This window comes from Myxine glutinosa, chromosome 5 (assembly GCF_964187855.1).
Source record: "Myxine glutinosa chromosome 5, kmMyxGlut1.1, whole genome shotgun sequence".
Classification (NCBI taxonomy): domain Eukaryota; kingdom Metazoa; phylum Chordata; class Myxini; order Myxiniformes; family Myxinidae; genus Myxine; species Myxine glutinosa.
The window spans coordinates 189,985,597-190,001,439 of NC_136265.1; the positions used below are offsets into that span (position 1 = coordinate 189,985,597).

General features: G+C 43.0%; 1 pseudogene; it reads right to left on the reverse strand.

Moving 5' to 3' along the window:
• Positions 1-11,991: 11,991 nt before the first annotated feature.
• LOC144892178 (uncharacterized) lies at positions 11,992-15,245 on the reverse strand (annotated as a pseudogene).
• Between the last annotated feature and the right edge of the window lie 598 nt (positions 15,246-15,843).

The following is a 15,843-nucleotide window of genomic DNA, read 5'->3' on the forward strand; positions in this document are numbered from 1 at the left end:
GAAGGAGTGAAGGTTAGCAGAGAGCCTAGATTTTGGCAGTTTAACCATAAGAGGGTTCCTTGCAGATCTTTTGCGACCTGAAGGAATATTGGGGGGACAGAGCACAGAGAGAGCTGGGGGAGCAAGGCCGGAGAGGAGTCGGTAGAAGACAGAAAGACCACCAACCTGCCTGCGGTGAGTGAGTGAAAGGCCCCCGGAGTTAGTTTCATCGCAGGAGATTCCAATGATTCTGAACGCTTTGGTTTCAACAGCGTGAAGAGGAGCTAGGTGTGAGGCAGGAGCACCGGCCCCATAGGGGGGAACAGTATTCCATTGAGCTGTGGATGAAAGCCTTGTATGTGGTGAGGAGCTCAGGTGTGCCAAGGAAGGACTTCGCACGACGGAGGATGCCCAGTCGGCGACTGGCTTTGGAGGCTAGCTTGGAAATGTGGTTTTCCCAGGAAAGATCATGGCAGATAGTGAGACCCAAAATCTTGAGCGACAGAACTTCTTGGAGAGGATTGTTGAGAAAGTCGATGGGAGGATTTTCCAGTCGGTCTTTTCGGAGAGACATAGTAAGAGAGTGAGATTTGTCAGGATTGAAAGACATGTTCCACTTGTTTGACGAGTCTGTGATTTTGTCCAGGTCTGCAGAGAGTGAGGAGGCTGCAGATTGCCGATCTGAAGGATGAGGAATGGAGCGGCAGAGAGTGGAGTCATCAGCATAGAGATGGAGAGGATTTTCAAGAGGGTCAGAGAGATGTTGTTCATTGTTGTTGTGTTGTGTTGTATTGTGTTGTTCATTGCTATGGTGATGCTGGTGATTGATTTTGATTCAATGTGATTCTGTATTGTGATTTTCTGGTCTTCTCTAGGATACAAAACGTGAACTGTTCACCTGGCAGAGGTATGCTCTCTACTGAGTGCCGTTCTAATTTTAAATGAGTTTGTTATCGAATGGATTCAGGAACAGACTGGAGCTGGTTGATGTGCAGATCCAGGATTGTTAGTTTGGTAACTTCAAAATTAAACTACAAATGATATCTGAAGTACATCCGGTAATGACATTTAATTATTTACTCTCAGTAATTATTTGTTTATTTGGAGATTATTTGGCTTTTGTAGTTGTTCTGATTTTGATAATAATAATAATGTTGTAGTTTGTCAAATATCATTGTTGTTGATTTTGTGAGTTTATTTTGAGAGGAATTGTGGAAAATTAAAATAAAGAAATTCCATATCAACCGTTTATTTTTAACCATGAATACAACAGGGGGGTTACCATTTCCTTTAATGCACACTTTGCATACATTGCTTTCCATTAATGTTTATATTTTAAACAACTTGTACATAATGTGCATAATCCCTCTGGAATAATGGGATTCCATTACACTTTGTCGGAGCTGTTTGGGAATAAGTTAACTCTTGATCAGAGCAATGGAGCTCGTACAGATTTTGACAAGAGAAGGGACAGGAAGAGACTTCAGCTGGTTGTTGTACAGATATAGATGTGTTAGTCTGGTAAGTTTATCAAACACTCCACTGGGTAAAGACTTAAGCTGGTTGTTGTCCAGATCTAGGATTGTAACTTTGGTAAAATCAAAATCAAACTCCATATTATATCTGAATTACATCCGGTAATTATATTAAATTATTTACTTTCAGTGATTATTTGTTTTTATATTCGGGGATTATTTGGCTTTTGAGGTTGTTCTGATTTTGATAATAATAATATTGTAGTTTTTAAATATTATTGTTGTTGATTTTGTTTGTTTTGTGAATCCAGAGGCTCAGATAATCATTGCTGGGGCAAGTGCAGTCCCATGGGTTGGTATGAAGCCAGGTGTACTGCAGGCTGGTCATGTGACAGGGTCAAGACTTAAATAAAACACAAGAAGAATAAATACCTTCCACCAGGTGTTGTAAAAACATAAAATTCCCACAAATGAAAGGAACAAGATCAGTGGCGACACCACAACGAAAAACACCAAAGTTCATCCTCATCATATTGTTATGGACACGGTTAAAGGATGTTATTTTACCGAGCGGTGGTATTAACGCGACCGAACAGTTATTCCCCGACTAGAACCCGATTCCACCCAAACGTTGGCCGTATCGCACCGCGGCTGCTCAATATGGAAAACTCTAAAGCGACCGAATACAAAGAGGAAGAAGACGTACAGAAGAGTAATTGGATTTATTATTTACACATATAAGCAGGAAGAAAGCAATCACGTTTATTTACAGAAGATATTAGATACACAGTGCAACGCTAGCTTACCTACAGTCTTAATTAACCCAGGGACAGAACAAACAAGGACAGACTCACGCGGGGAATGATGATAGGACTGGCGTGAGATGGATGGCTGGCGGGATAGGGAGGTCCAACTGGTCCTGCAACCGATCGACTCGTTGGGCAGCCGCCGCTCCTTCGCGGCCCTGCTCCAAACTGCCGTCCAGGCCTCACGCTGCTGTGGCTGCAGTTTCGGTGGCTCCAGCTGCAGTAAGTGCAGTTTCGGTGGCTCGAGCTGCAGTAAATGCAGTTTCGGTGGCTCGAGCTGCAGTAAATGCAGTTTCGGTGGCTCGAGCTGCAGCTCAACTCTGGACTTCTCTCGGACTCAACTCAAAGCGCCTCTCTTGGACTCAACCACTTGGACTTCCTCTCGTCTCTCTGTAAAAGCTCATCTCCTCGGGAAACGCCCTGCCGTGGGTTATAAAGGCCCCGCCCCTCAACCTTTGCGAACCCCCCCCCCCCGATCGCTCTTCCTCCGCCCTCTCTAGCCAAACCCCTGGCTCATGGTTGGTCAAGTGGGGCTGGCTCACTCCTCCCCTCTATGACGAGGTGGAGACACGCCTTTATTCTCCGACCCTGCCTCGTGGTCAATGGCGGCAATTGGAGGGGAGGTTCTTGGCAATGGCACTCGAGGCCTGGCAATGACGAAAGGGGAAATGAAAGTTTTGGGAATGTGAATGAAGGGAATCTATCTCTTTCACTGGTGCAATGGAGTATTTCAATTAATGGGAGACACAGCCTTACCCTAAAACACATAATAAGATATAACTATCGAACAGGGGTATTCTATGATGGGCTGACGTGCATGCTCTTGGACTAATTATGGGACGCCCTTTGACCTTTACACAGCTCCGGAGGCAGGAGGCGCAGAATAAACAATATTCATCACCAATTTACCACAATACAACACAATCAAAAAAATGCAATCCTCATATCCGCAACAATATCATGGACCTCAGGAGTTCTCATACAAAAAAAACATGTTGGTGAAGTCTTTGGGTGAAACATGGAAGCAGCTTGGACCTGATGATACCCCACAGGTGAATCACTCAGACCTGATGATACCTAGCAGGTGAATCATTGAGACCTGATGATACCTAGCAGGTGAATCATTCTGATTTGATGATAACTATCAGGTGAATCATTCTGATCTGATTATACCCAACAGGTGAATCACTCAGACGTGATTTGACCCAACAGGTGAATCACCTATGTTTGGACCATCTATCTAATAACATAACACTGATCCGGTGTCTGTGTGTCCGTATGTGCGTATGTGTTCACACTTGCCCGGTCCGTTTCCTCTCCAAAATGTGAGGATGTGCTCACCGACGAGCGCCAGACACTGTGACATGTTCTGAGAAAAACATCAAACTGATGAATTTCATATTTAATTTTGAGAGAAGTAACACAGGTAACACATTTTAAATAACTTTAAAAAAACAATCGTTTGTTCCTGAATTTGACAAAGTAATTTCATATTATCTCATGAAAGTGTGAGATGATGCTGACTACACGCATGTTGCTCATGTCACCACCTCATGTATGGAGTTTCTGTTTTGCTTTTCAAAAAAACAGCTTTAGTAAAGCTCCTGTAGATCTTTCAAATGAAATATTACACTTGTCTGGAAGTTCTGCAGATGGAAAAATGTGGATCTGCAAAGCATGTCATTTGATAATGAAAGGAGGAAAGATGCCAGGACAAGGCAAATGTAACAAAATGACACTAAAACCACAATCAACAGAACTGAGAGACCTGAATTCTTTGGAATTAAGACAAATATCACAACGGATCCCTTTCATGATCTTGTTGTTCTTCCACATGGCAAACAACATGGGATCCATGGACCTGCTGTCAATGTCCTTTCCAAGCTCAATGTTGTACGTAAATAGTTTGATCCATCGAAGGTTGATCCAGTTCATCTTACCCTAGATTCAGCAGCCAACAAAATTATTCCTTCAAGATTATCCATCCCTCATTCACTCATCCATCCATCTCTACTTCCCCTCATTCACTCATCCATCCATCTCTACTTCCCCTCATTCATTCATCCATCCATCTCTACTCCCCCTCATTCACTCATCCCATCCATCTCTACTCCCCCTCATTCACTCATCCATCCATCTCTACTTCCCCTTCTTCGACTCATCCCATCCATCTCTACTCCCCCTTCTTCGACTCATCCCATCCATCTCTACTCCCCCTTCTTCGACTCATCCCATCCATCTCTACTTCCCCTTATTCACTCATCCATCCATCTCTACTTCCCCTCATTCACTCATCCATCCATCTCTACTTCCCCTCATTCATTCATCCATCCATCTCTACTCCCCCTCATTCACTCATCCATCCATCTCTACTCCCCCTCATTCACTCATCCATCCATCTCTACTCCCCCTCCTTCGATTCATCCCATCCATCTTTACTCCCCCTCATTCACTCATCCATCCATCCATTCCTCCAACCATTGATCATGTAAAAGACAAACTGTATGTCCGAGCTATGGTTCCCACATGTTTGCCACTCTGGGTAATCTGGATTGAAGTAATCGATCGTGTTTTTTTTTTTATACAAGATCGAGGCTCGTGAAAGAGCTAACATTAATCACACAAAAAGTCAAACCGACACATAAAACACAAAATAAGGGGAGCAGTAGGCAAGATGGGGAGAGAGGGGGAAGGACACAAACACAATATTTGAGAGCAGGGACACCGAGAGAAATGTGGGAGGGAGAGGGCTTTGGGGGAGGTGAGAGAGGTATAAAACATATGAACACTGCAAGGACTTTCAGGAATGAAATTTAAATTTCAAACAAAGTGTATCTGGGATGAATTAGTGGGGGTAGAAAAGATCAAGGTTTTGTATGGGGGAAGATAAGAGATGGTGGTGAACAGCTGTTTTGAAGACCTGGAGGGAGGAGTGGGATTGAAGGGAGTGGGGGAGTTTGTTCCAGAGGTGGGAGAAAAGGGGAATGAAAGAGTGAAGGTGAGCAGAGAGCCTAGATTTTGGCAGTTTAACCATAAGAGGGTTCCTTGCAGATCTTTTGCGACCTGAAGGAATATTGGGGGGACAGAGCACAGAGAGAGCTGGGGGAGCAAGGCCGGAGAGGAGTCGGTAGAAGACAGAAAGACCACCAACCTGCCTGCGGTGAGTGAGTGAAAGGCCCTCAGAGATAGCTTCATCGCAGGAGATTCCAATGATTCTGAAATCTTTGGTTTCAACAGCGTGAAGCCGAGCTAGGTGTGAGGCAGGAGCACCGGCCCAGAGTGGGGAACAGTATTCCATTGAGCTGCGGATGAAAGCCTTGTATATGGTGAGGAGCTCAGGTGTGCCAAGGAAGGACTTTGCACGACGGAGGATGCCCAGTCGGCAACTGGCTTTGGAGGCCAGCTTGGAAATGTGGTTTTCCCAAGAAAGATCATGGCAGATAGTGAGACCCAAAAGCTTGAGCGACAGAACTTCTTGGAGAGGATTGTTGAGAAAGTATATGGGAGAGTGAGGAGGCTGCAGACTGCCAATCTGAGGGATGAGGAATGGAGCGGCAGATTGTGGAGTCAGCAGCAAAGAGATAGAGGGGATTTTCCAGAGAGTCAGAGAGATCATTGATGAAGACCAGAAATAGCACAGGGCCCAGAACACTGCCTTGGGGAACTCCAGCCAGAACAGGAAGGGGAGATGAGAGAAATCCATTCAGGGCCACATGTTACCTACGACCAGAGAGGAAGTCCGCAAGCCATGAGTGGATATTTCCATGGATACCATAGGAGGAGACTTTGCTGAGCAGAGCTGGGTGCCAGACTGTATCGAAGGCACGTGATATGTCAAAATGACTCTCATGACTCTCAACGTGTGTGGGTCACTTTACACTGATGGAGCTCCTGCCATGCTCAGAAACAAATCAGACTTAGCTACCCTTGTGAAGAAGGAGATGCTCCATGTCACTGTCACGCACTGTGTGTTGCATCGTCATGCACTTGCCACGAAGACGCTGCCAGAACACCTGAAGAATGTTTTGTCAATTGCTGTGCGTGCAGTAAATTTTATCAGAGGACATGCCCTGAATCACCATCTCTTCAAAGTTTTTTGTGAAGAAATTGGAGCTGAACATAGTGTTCTTCTTTTCCACACGGAAGTGAGATGGCTTTCTCGTGGCCCGGTGCTTACTCGTGTCTTCGAACTGCACGAATAAATGAAGCAGTTTCTTCGAAAGCAAGACGGTGGCATGGCTGATCACTTTGAAAATAGGGAGTTCATTTTTCCCTGGCATACCTGGCAGATACTGTATATTCACACACCTCAACGATTTGAACACATCCAAGGAACAGGGATGAACATGATCACTGCCAGGGAAAAGGTGTCCGTCTTCACCCAAAAACTTCCAATTTGGATGCAGCGCATTGAGAATGGAAATTTTGCAAACTTTCCGAAACTTGATGAGGCTGCTAATGCGGGAAAAAAACTATCCATCGTGACTGAAGTGAAAGAACATTTGCAGGTGCTAATTCAGTCCTTCCAAGGATACTTTCACCATGGAGAGGTTTCTATTGCACAGAGATGGATACGGGATCCATTTATTTTCAACCTGGATTCCATGGATGATGGTGATGTAATGAAAGATGATCTTGTTGAGAGCTGGACGCCAATGAAAAAATCCAAATGGAGTTTGAATCAATGCAGTGAGACATCTTCTGGTGTGCACAACTCAAAACGTTCCCACAGTTAGCAGAGAGACATCTGGAGATCCTCGTGCCATTTGCGACCACCTATTTGTGCGTGACAGGTGTTTCAACACTCCTACACATCAAAACAAAGGCCAGGAACCGTTTGGATGCAAGTGACAACATGCGTGTGGCTATTTCAAAGAAAGAACCTCGTTTCAGCATCATCATTGATGAAAAATAACAACAAAAGAGCCACTAGAAATGTGTCTGTGTGTCGTGTGTGGTATGTTTTTCTACAATAGTTATTATTGCACTGAAATCTACTTCAACAAAGTGACTTTTCAGCTAACACTCTGCATTATGATTATTGTTTCCATAAATGTGTTATTTATAATGTGAAAATAAAGAAACTTTATTAATCTATTGTAGTTTTAAGTCATTTTTGACAAGGCGTATTATGAAAACTCAAGGGGTACGGGCCCTTTAAATGGTTAAGAAGTACCCTTTAGAACCCATTAGAATTACACTTTAAAATTACCCTTTAAAATTACCCTTTGGAATTACACTTTATAATCCTTTCGAATTATCCTTTATAACACTTCAGAATTATCCTTTGAATCCCATAAATCAGGGTTTCTCCACCTTTTTGCCTCCACGGCGCCCATGTGTCCAATAAAATATTCCAGGGACCCCCAGGGCTCGGCTTCGATAAGATAACTCTCCCCTTTTTACGGCGTAGCCATAAAACAGGGTGATGATAGCCGGCGAAGCCGGTGTTGTGAATGAACGTGTATGTATTACGTTGAAAAGCCAGATTATGCTGGATCCTTTGAGAATTTCGAAGCTTTGACGCACCAAATCGCTCCATGCAGGCCGCCATCTTGCGGATGCGGAAGTATGCATAAAAAATTGCGAAAAAGTTCAATAGGAGTTTGTTTCACCCGTCTTTGTTTGATTCACAATCTTATGCACCTCTAATTTGTAATTAAAATACTTTAAGACTAATCTCGTTCCCCGGGCCCGCAGGCAGCACATGCCCTGGTTATCATCAACGAAAATCTTCACCAAACACTGGAATCAATGAGATTCGAGCATTTGAAAAAATATTTCAAAAACCAAATCGCTCCATGGAGGCCGCCATCTTGCGGATGCGGAAGTATGCATAAAATTGAGAAAAAGTTCAATAGGAGATTGTTTCACCCGTCTTTTTTTGATTCACAATCTAATGCACCTCTAATTTGTCATTAAAATACTTTAAGACCAACCTCGTTCCCCGGGCCCGCACGGGCCCTGGTTATCTTCAACGAAAATCGTCACCAGACACCGGAACCAATGAGATTCGAGCATTTGAAAAAATATTTCAAAAAAGCTTATTACCACGTTTCGGAGGCTGAAAACGGCGTCAAATATTCTAAAATTGACGAATAATTATTTTTTAGAAATCTCGCGGCCATAGGGGATAGTTTTTCACGGCCGGAAATATCCGAAGTTGAGACAGAATTCACCGAATTAATCAAGAAGGAAATTTTATAAATTTTAATCTCATCCAGAATGCAAATGGTGTCATTTTGAACTAGGTACGGTACCTACTACACCTACCGACGACCAACTACCTAACCTACTGATGCCACAGTGATGGGTAAAATAGTGGCAAGAGGCTTTGGCTTCGCCGGCTCATTGCGGCTTTGCAGTCGGGTACCAGTAATTTTACGGAAATAATGGGCAAAGCCGTTTGGAACAGTGTTTGTCTGTCCGTATGTATGTATGTATGTATGCATGTATGTCCCCTCAAACGTACACCAATCAGAGCTGAGGATCTGGTCACATGACAGGGGTGATGTGATGTCATTACGGCGGTGTGCCGGCTGACTCCACATACCGCCATTTTCATTCCGATGCCGTTCAGGCCAGACATATCGTTGAACCTGTTATGTGTCACAATCTGCATGCTCTACCTTTTCATTCAGTGTGAAACACAAACAAACACGTGAAACACATGAAGTGAAACACATTAAAATAAGGCTCGTTTGTAACACTCAATTGTTGTAGTGTATGTGGTTGTTGTTGTTTGTGGGTTGTTTCTGTATAGTTTTATAAATTTTAAATATTGCTTCGCAAATATCACTAGTGCACTGTATATATAATTTTGTTTGCTCGTTTCGTGTCCTAAAGGGTTTCTACTGTCATAGAGTAATAAATGTTTCCATTCAAACTGCTGTGTGAAGAAACCATAAATACCGCTTCTTCTTCTTCTTCAAACTCACAAAGTCTGTTAAAACTGGCAAATTCGTGATTAAACAAACGATTTTTGACGTTGTCGATGTTTGGTTTCTGTGTTTACAGCGTTTGTCTCTCTGTATGTATGTATGTCCCTCACATTTATCCTACATATTGGGTGAGTTTTATACCCACAATTACACTTCTGAAAGGTAGAATGGAATTCCATTTTGATTTGCCAGTTATGTTTCATTCAACATCCTTTAGGGAACGTTCAAATATTACGTCATATACCTGGTTGGGGCAAATTATCACACTTGATAATTGGGGGGAACTGAAATGAAATGATGACAACAGGGTGATGATATGTGATGGGGGCGGGGGGGGGAGGAGGTGGTGCATGCCCCCCAGATCAAATATCATTAAAACTTTGATTAAGAGCTCTTGAAACATTGAAACATTTCTTTTGATTTCCTCCAACCACCCTCAGCCTGGTGTTCATATAAAATCCATGACTATTCTACCGAACCTTTGAAAGAGTAGATCGGGGTGTGAAACACTAGTCTGGGGTATTGTGTTGTTCATTGCTATGGTGATGCTTGTGATTGATTTTGATTCAATGTGATTCTGTATTGTGATTTTCTGGTCTTCTCTGGGATACAAAACGTAAACTGTTCACCTGGCGGAGGTATGCTCTCTACTGAGTGCCGTTCTAGTTTTAAATAAGTTTGTTATCGAATGGAATCAGGAACAGACTGGAGCTGGTTGATGTGCAGATCCAGGATTGTTAGTTTGGTAACTTCAAAATTAAACTACAAATTATATCTGAAGTACATCCGGTAATGACATTTAATTATTTACTCTCAGTGACTATTTGTTCATATACAGACTTGACATTTAATATGGAATTTTTTTTTTTTTCTTGACTTGGGTTTACTTTCTGAACTCAGTATATCAATCTGGTGAGTTTCTTTTATGCTTCGGTGATTTCTTTGTCAAAAGAACCATGTCACTGATTGTCTTTCGCAGCAAGAAGTCAATAACAGGATAATATCACAGGTGGCGTGACAAAATGTAAGGACAGGTACATTTGACGATTGGCTTCACAATCGGGTATATAAGGGTTGTTGGTTCTGTATTAGTGGAAAACAACTGCTGCACGTCTACAAAAGTTATTGCCGCTTCCTCTGGAGATGGTCCGTCAACTTGACAATGCTGTTTGTCATGGAGTGGTGGCTTTACGAAATTCCGGCATGAAACAGCGTGCTATTGCTTGGCAGTATGGCATCACTCAAGGTCAGGTGTCAAAGATCCTGAAACGAAATGCTCAGAGGGGACGTCCCCGCATAATCACAAGGAGAGATGATCGCCAGCTGCACCGGTTAGTCTGCAATGGCCGTACCAAGTCAGCTAATCGGCTTAGGGCTGAGTGGCAGCAACTGACAAATGTGCCTGTATCCAGAAGGCTAGTCAACCAACAAATTGGTTCAAGCAGGCTATCGTTCCAGGCGTCCCCTGAGAAAGCCATGCCTGACCAGACAACACAGCCAGCGCCGATTGCAATGGGCCAGAGAGCACCATCAATGGCAGCCAGGCCCCTGGAATCACGTGACCTTCAGTGACGAGTCTATATTTCTGGTCTATCGTCAAGATGGCCGCGTCCGAGTGTGCAGACAAGTGCATGAAGCCGACAACGAAGATTGTATAGTGCCAAGAGTCCAAGCTGGAGGTGGTGGGGTGACCGTTTGGGCTGCTTTTCATGCAGGGGGCAAAACTGACCTGGTTGTTCTGAATGGAAACCTGAACCAGTTCAAGTACAGGGCCATTCTGGAAGAAACATTGCTTCCATTTTCTCGTGCAGCCTTTCGAGGAAACTTTGTCTTCCAAGATGACAATGCACGGCCTCATCGTGCTCGCATGATCCAACACTTTCTTGCTGACCGTGGTGTAGAGCATATGGAGTGGCCTGCCATGTCCCCGGATATGAATCCGATAGAGAACTTGTGGGCAGAATTAACGCGTCAAATCGACCACTTGGACCAGCAGCCGACCTCTGTGCGTGAATTGCAGCAGGCTATTGTCACTGCATGGCAAGCGATTCATGTCCAAACCTTGGCAAATCTCGTGAACAGCATGCCTCAACGTGTACGTGCTCTCCTGAATGCTCGTGGGGGTTACACGAAGTACTGAACTGTAATTTTACTGTCCGTAATCCCAGTCATGATTTAACTTTTGTTTTTGTTGAAAAAAATTTTGGCTCATGTGTAAAATAAAGAGATACTTCTGGAAAACGTACAGAAGTTTAACACAGTACTGTCCGTGAATTGAGTTCGATATCAGTTTACATCACTTTCAAGGATCAATTTATTTGCTTCGAAATGTCAAATGTGGTTTTTGTTTCTTTTAAAGGTCACATTAACAAAATCTAGAATAATTTCAACATAATTCCAATGAACTTTTGGTTCTAAGTCATCTTGAAAAGTAAGTTCACCCCCACAAAAAAAATGCCATTTTAAATGCCAAGTCTGTATTTGGGGATTATTTGTCTTTTGTAGTTGTTCAGGATTTTGATAATAATAATAATGTTGTAGTTTGTCAAATATCATTGTTGTTGATTTTGTGAGTTTATTTTGAGAGGAATTGTGGAAAATTAAAATAAAGAAATTCCATATCAACCGTTTATTTTTAACCATGAATACAACAGGGGGGTTACCATTTCCTTTCATGCACACATTGCTTTACATTAATGTTTATATTTTAAACAACTTGTACATAATGTGCATAATCCCTCGGGAATAATGGAAATCCATGATACTTTGTAGGAGCTGTTTGGGAATAAGTTAACTCTTGATCAGAGCAATGGAGCTCGCACAGATTTTGACAAGAGAAGGGACAGGAAGAGACTTCAGCTGGTTGTTGTACAGATATAGATGTGTTAGACTGGTTAATTTATCAAACACTCCGTTAGGGAGGGACTTCAGCTGGTTGATGTGCAGATATAGATGTGTTAGTCTGGTAAGTTTATCAAACACTCCACTGGGTAAAGACTTCAGCTGGTTGGTGTGCAGACCCAGATATGTGAGTTGTGTAAGTTTATCAAACACTCCATTAGGGAGAGACTGGAGCTTGTTTTGTTGCAGATCCAGATATGTGAGTTGTGTAAGTTTATCAAACACTCCATTAGGGAGAGACTGGAGCTTGTTTTGTTGCAGATCCAGATATGTGAGTTGTGTAAGTTTATCAAATACGGTTCGGGAGAGACTGGAGCTTGTTTTGTTGCAGATCCAGATATGTGAGTTGTGTAAGTTTATCAAACACTCCGTTAGGGAGAGACTGGAGCTTGTTTTGTTGCAGATCCAGATATGTGAGTTGTGTAAGTTTATCAAACACTCGGTTCGGGAGAGACTGGACGTGGTTTTGTTGCAGATCCAGATATGTGAGTTGTGTAAGTTTATCAAACACTGCATTAGGGAGAGACTGGAGCTTGTTTTGTTGCAGATCCAGATATGTGAGTTGTGTAAGTTTATCAAACACTCGGTTCGGGAGAGACTGGAGCTTGTTTTGTTGCAGATCCAGATATGTGAGTTGTGTAAGTTTATCAAACACTCCGTTAGGGAGAGACTGGAGGTGGTTTTGTTGCAGATCCAGATATGTGAGTTGTGTAAGTTTATCAAACACTCCGTTAGGGAGAGACTGGAGCTTGTTTTGTTGCAGATCCAGATATGTGAGTTGTGTACGTTTATCAAACACTCCGTTAGGGAGAGACTGGAGGTGGTTTTGTTGCAGATCCAGATATGTGAGTTGTGTAAGTTTATCAAACACTCCATTAGGGAGAGACTGGAGCTTGTTTTGTTGCAGATCCAGATATGTGAGTTGTGTAAGTTTATCAAACACTCCATTAGGGAGAGACTGGAGCTTGTTTTGTTGCAGATCCAGATATGTGAGTTGTGTAAATTTATCAAACACTCCATTAGGGAGAGACTGGAGCTTGTTTTGTTGCAGATCCAGATACGTGACTTGTGTAAATTTATCAAACACTCCACTAGGAAGAGACTGGAGCTTGTTGTTGTCCAGACCCAGGATTGTAAGTTTGGTAAAATCAAAATCAAACTACAAATTATATCTGAAGTACATCCGGTAATTATATTAAATTATTTACTTCCAGTGATTATTTGTTTTTATATTCGGGGATTATTTTGCTTTTGTAGTTGTTCTGATTTTGATAATGATGATGTAGTTTTTAAATATCATTGTTGTTGATTTTGTGTGTTTCGTGAATCCAGAGGCTCAGATAATCATTGCTGGGACAACTGAATCCCATTGGTTGTTATAAAGTCAGGTGTACTGCAGGCTGGTCATGTGACAGGGTCAAGACTTAAACAAAACACAAGAAGAACAAGCATTCTGAGTATTGCGCTGCAATACATGTCCGCTACCGGCAGTGTGAATTATATAATTACCAACTCACGTTCTGAGGTAACTCGGCTAAAAATTATCCGATTTTCACCAAATAAAGTTCATGAATGGTTGCACAGACCGCTACTTCTCACTAAAAGTGGAAACAAAATGTAAATCGGAGGCAAAATAAGCCCGCAAGGTCGCTCCATGGAGCAGCCTGCACGTATTGCACTGTGTGAATTATATAATTACCAACTCACGGTCTGAGGTAACTCGGCTAAAAATTATCCGATTTGCACCAAATAAAGTTCAGGAATGGTTGCACAGACCCCTACTTCTCACTAAAAGTGGAAACCGAATGTAAATTGGAGTTAAAACAAGGAATATTAACAGCTTTGACTTACCGCACTCCAAATTATAGTCCGGAAAACTGTTGGGGAAATTACCAAAGTTCAAAGTGCCGTAACTTTGTCAAAAACGATCGAAACGTCGTGAAGTTCGAACTTGACCTGTAACGTATCATGAGGAAACCATGTACCAAGTTTGAAATCATTAGCATTAAGCTTTTCGAAAAAAAGTCCGGAAAACTGTTCTTTACGTGACGGACTGACGGACTTACGGACGGAGGGACGGCGTGCAAACCTATAGTCCACTCCACTGTACACCGGTAGGGGACTAATAATGAGAAGCTATGCCATATTGTAATTCTGGGATGCTGGTCAAAGTTCAGGGAGAGGGAGGGGGGGGGGGGTTACCCCGAATGCGGGCATTAGAAGACTCAAAGTATTTTCAAATGTTTCCAAATGAAAGGTTGACTCCAGAAACATTGGTAAAGACACCACGTTTTTGGGGGTATGATGAATGGTTGAGAAGTTATGCACATTTGTAATTCTGAGTTGTGAAGCAACGGGTTTGGGGTAGGGGTACCCCCATATATGGCAGAAGGAATCATCCAACACTACTTTTAGTACTTCCATATAAAAGATTGCCTGGTGTTGGCTTAGCGGTTAGGGTGCCGGCTTGGGATCCGAGGATCCTGGGTTCGAATCCCGGTCAATCGCTGAATTAACACCAGGGGGGTTGACTCAGCCTGACCATCCTTCTGAGGTCGGCAAATTGAGTACCAGTTCACTGGTAATTCCCTGTGTATCGCAAGAGGCGACGAACAGAGTTGGCGCCAGGAAGGGCATCCGGCCATAAAACATTGCTTCAAAAAGGGGACCACGGTGCCCCAAAAAGGGCCATAAAACATTGCTTCAAAAAGGGGACCACGGTGCCAAAAAAGGGCCATAAAACATTGCTTCAAAAAGGGGACCACGGTGCCCAAAAAAGGGCCATGAAACATTGCTTCAAAAAGGGGACCACGGTGCCCCAAAAAGGGCCATAAAACATTGCTTCAAAAAGGGGACCACGGTGCCAAAAAAGGGCCATAAAACATTGCTTCAAAAAGGGGACCACGGTGCCCAAAAAAGGGCCATAAAACATTGCTTCAAAAAGGGGACCAAGGTGCCCAAAAAAGGCCAACCCCCGCTCTGTGGGGAAAATGGGCTCTAAAGGTGGTTCATATGAAAGATTGCCCCTGAAAACCTAGGGAAAGATGGTGATTTTGTTGGTTTATCTTGAAAATTGGTCGAGTTGTGCCTATCTGAAAATTCGGCAATTTAATGGAAAATGAGTTAAAATCGACAACTTTCATCCACGAAATACACCATGTTCGACTCCAAAGACTTTACAAGACTTTTGGTATGTTATAAGGTTGACTTATCTTCGACAGATACATGAGGTTTCATTTCTGTTGCAATTAGTGGTGGGTCTTGTTGTATATTGACTGGACTAACATTGCAGGGTGGTGGTGGTGGTGGTGGTGGTGTGATGGGGTGATGGTGTGGGGTGTGTTTTCATGGCACACATTGGGCCCCTTGATAAAATTGGAGCAACGTTTGAATGCCACAAGATATGTGAACATCATTGCCAATCAGGTGCATCCCTTCATGGCAGCAGTGTATCCATCTGCGAATATATTTCTTCAGCAGCATAATGTCACCATGCCACAAGGCTTGTCCAGGAATGGTTTCACGAACATGACAGTGAATTCAGCTTACTGTAGTGGCCTGCCCAGTCACCAGATCTCAATCCAATTGGGCATCTGTGGGATGAGATGGAATGAGCTATTCCGAGTAGAGATCCACTTCCAGCCAACTTGACACAACTTTGAGAAGCATTGGAGTCAACACGGGCCAACATCCCTGTGGAACACGTTCGACACTTTGTAGAGTCGATGCCCCGACGAACTG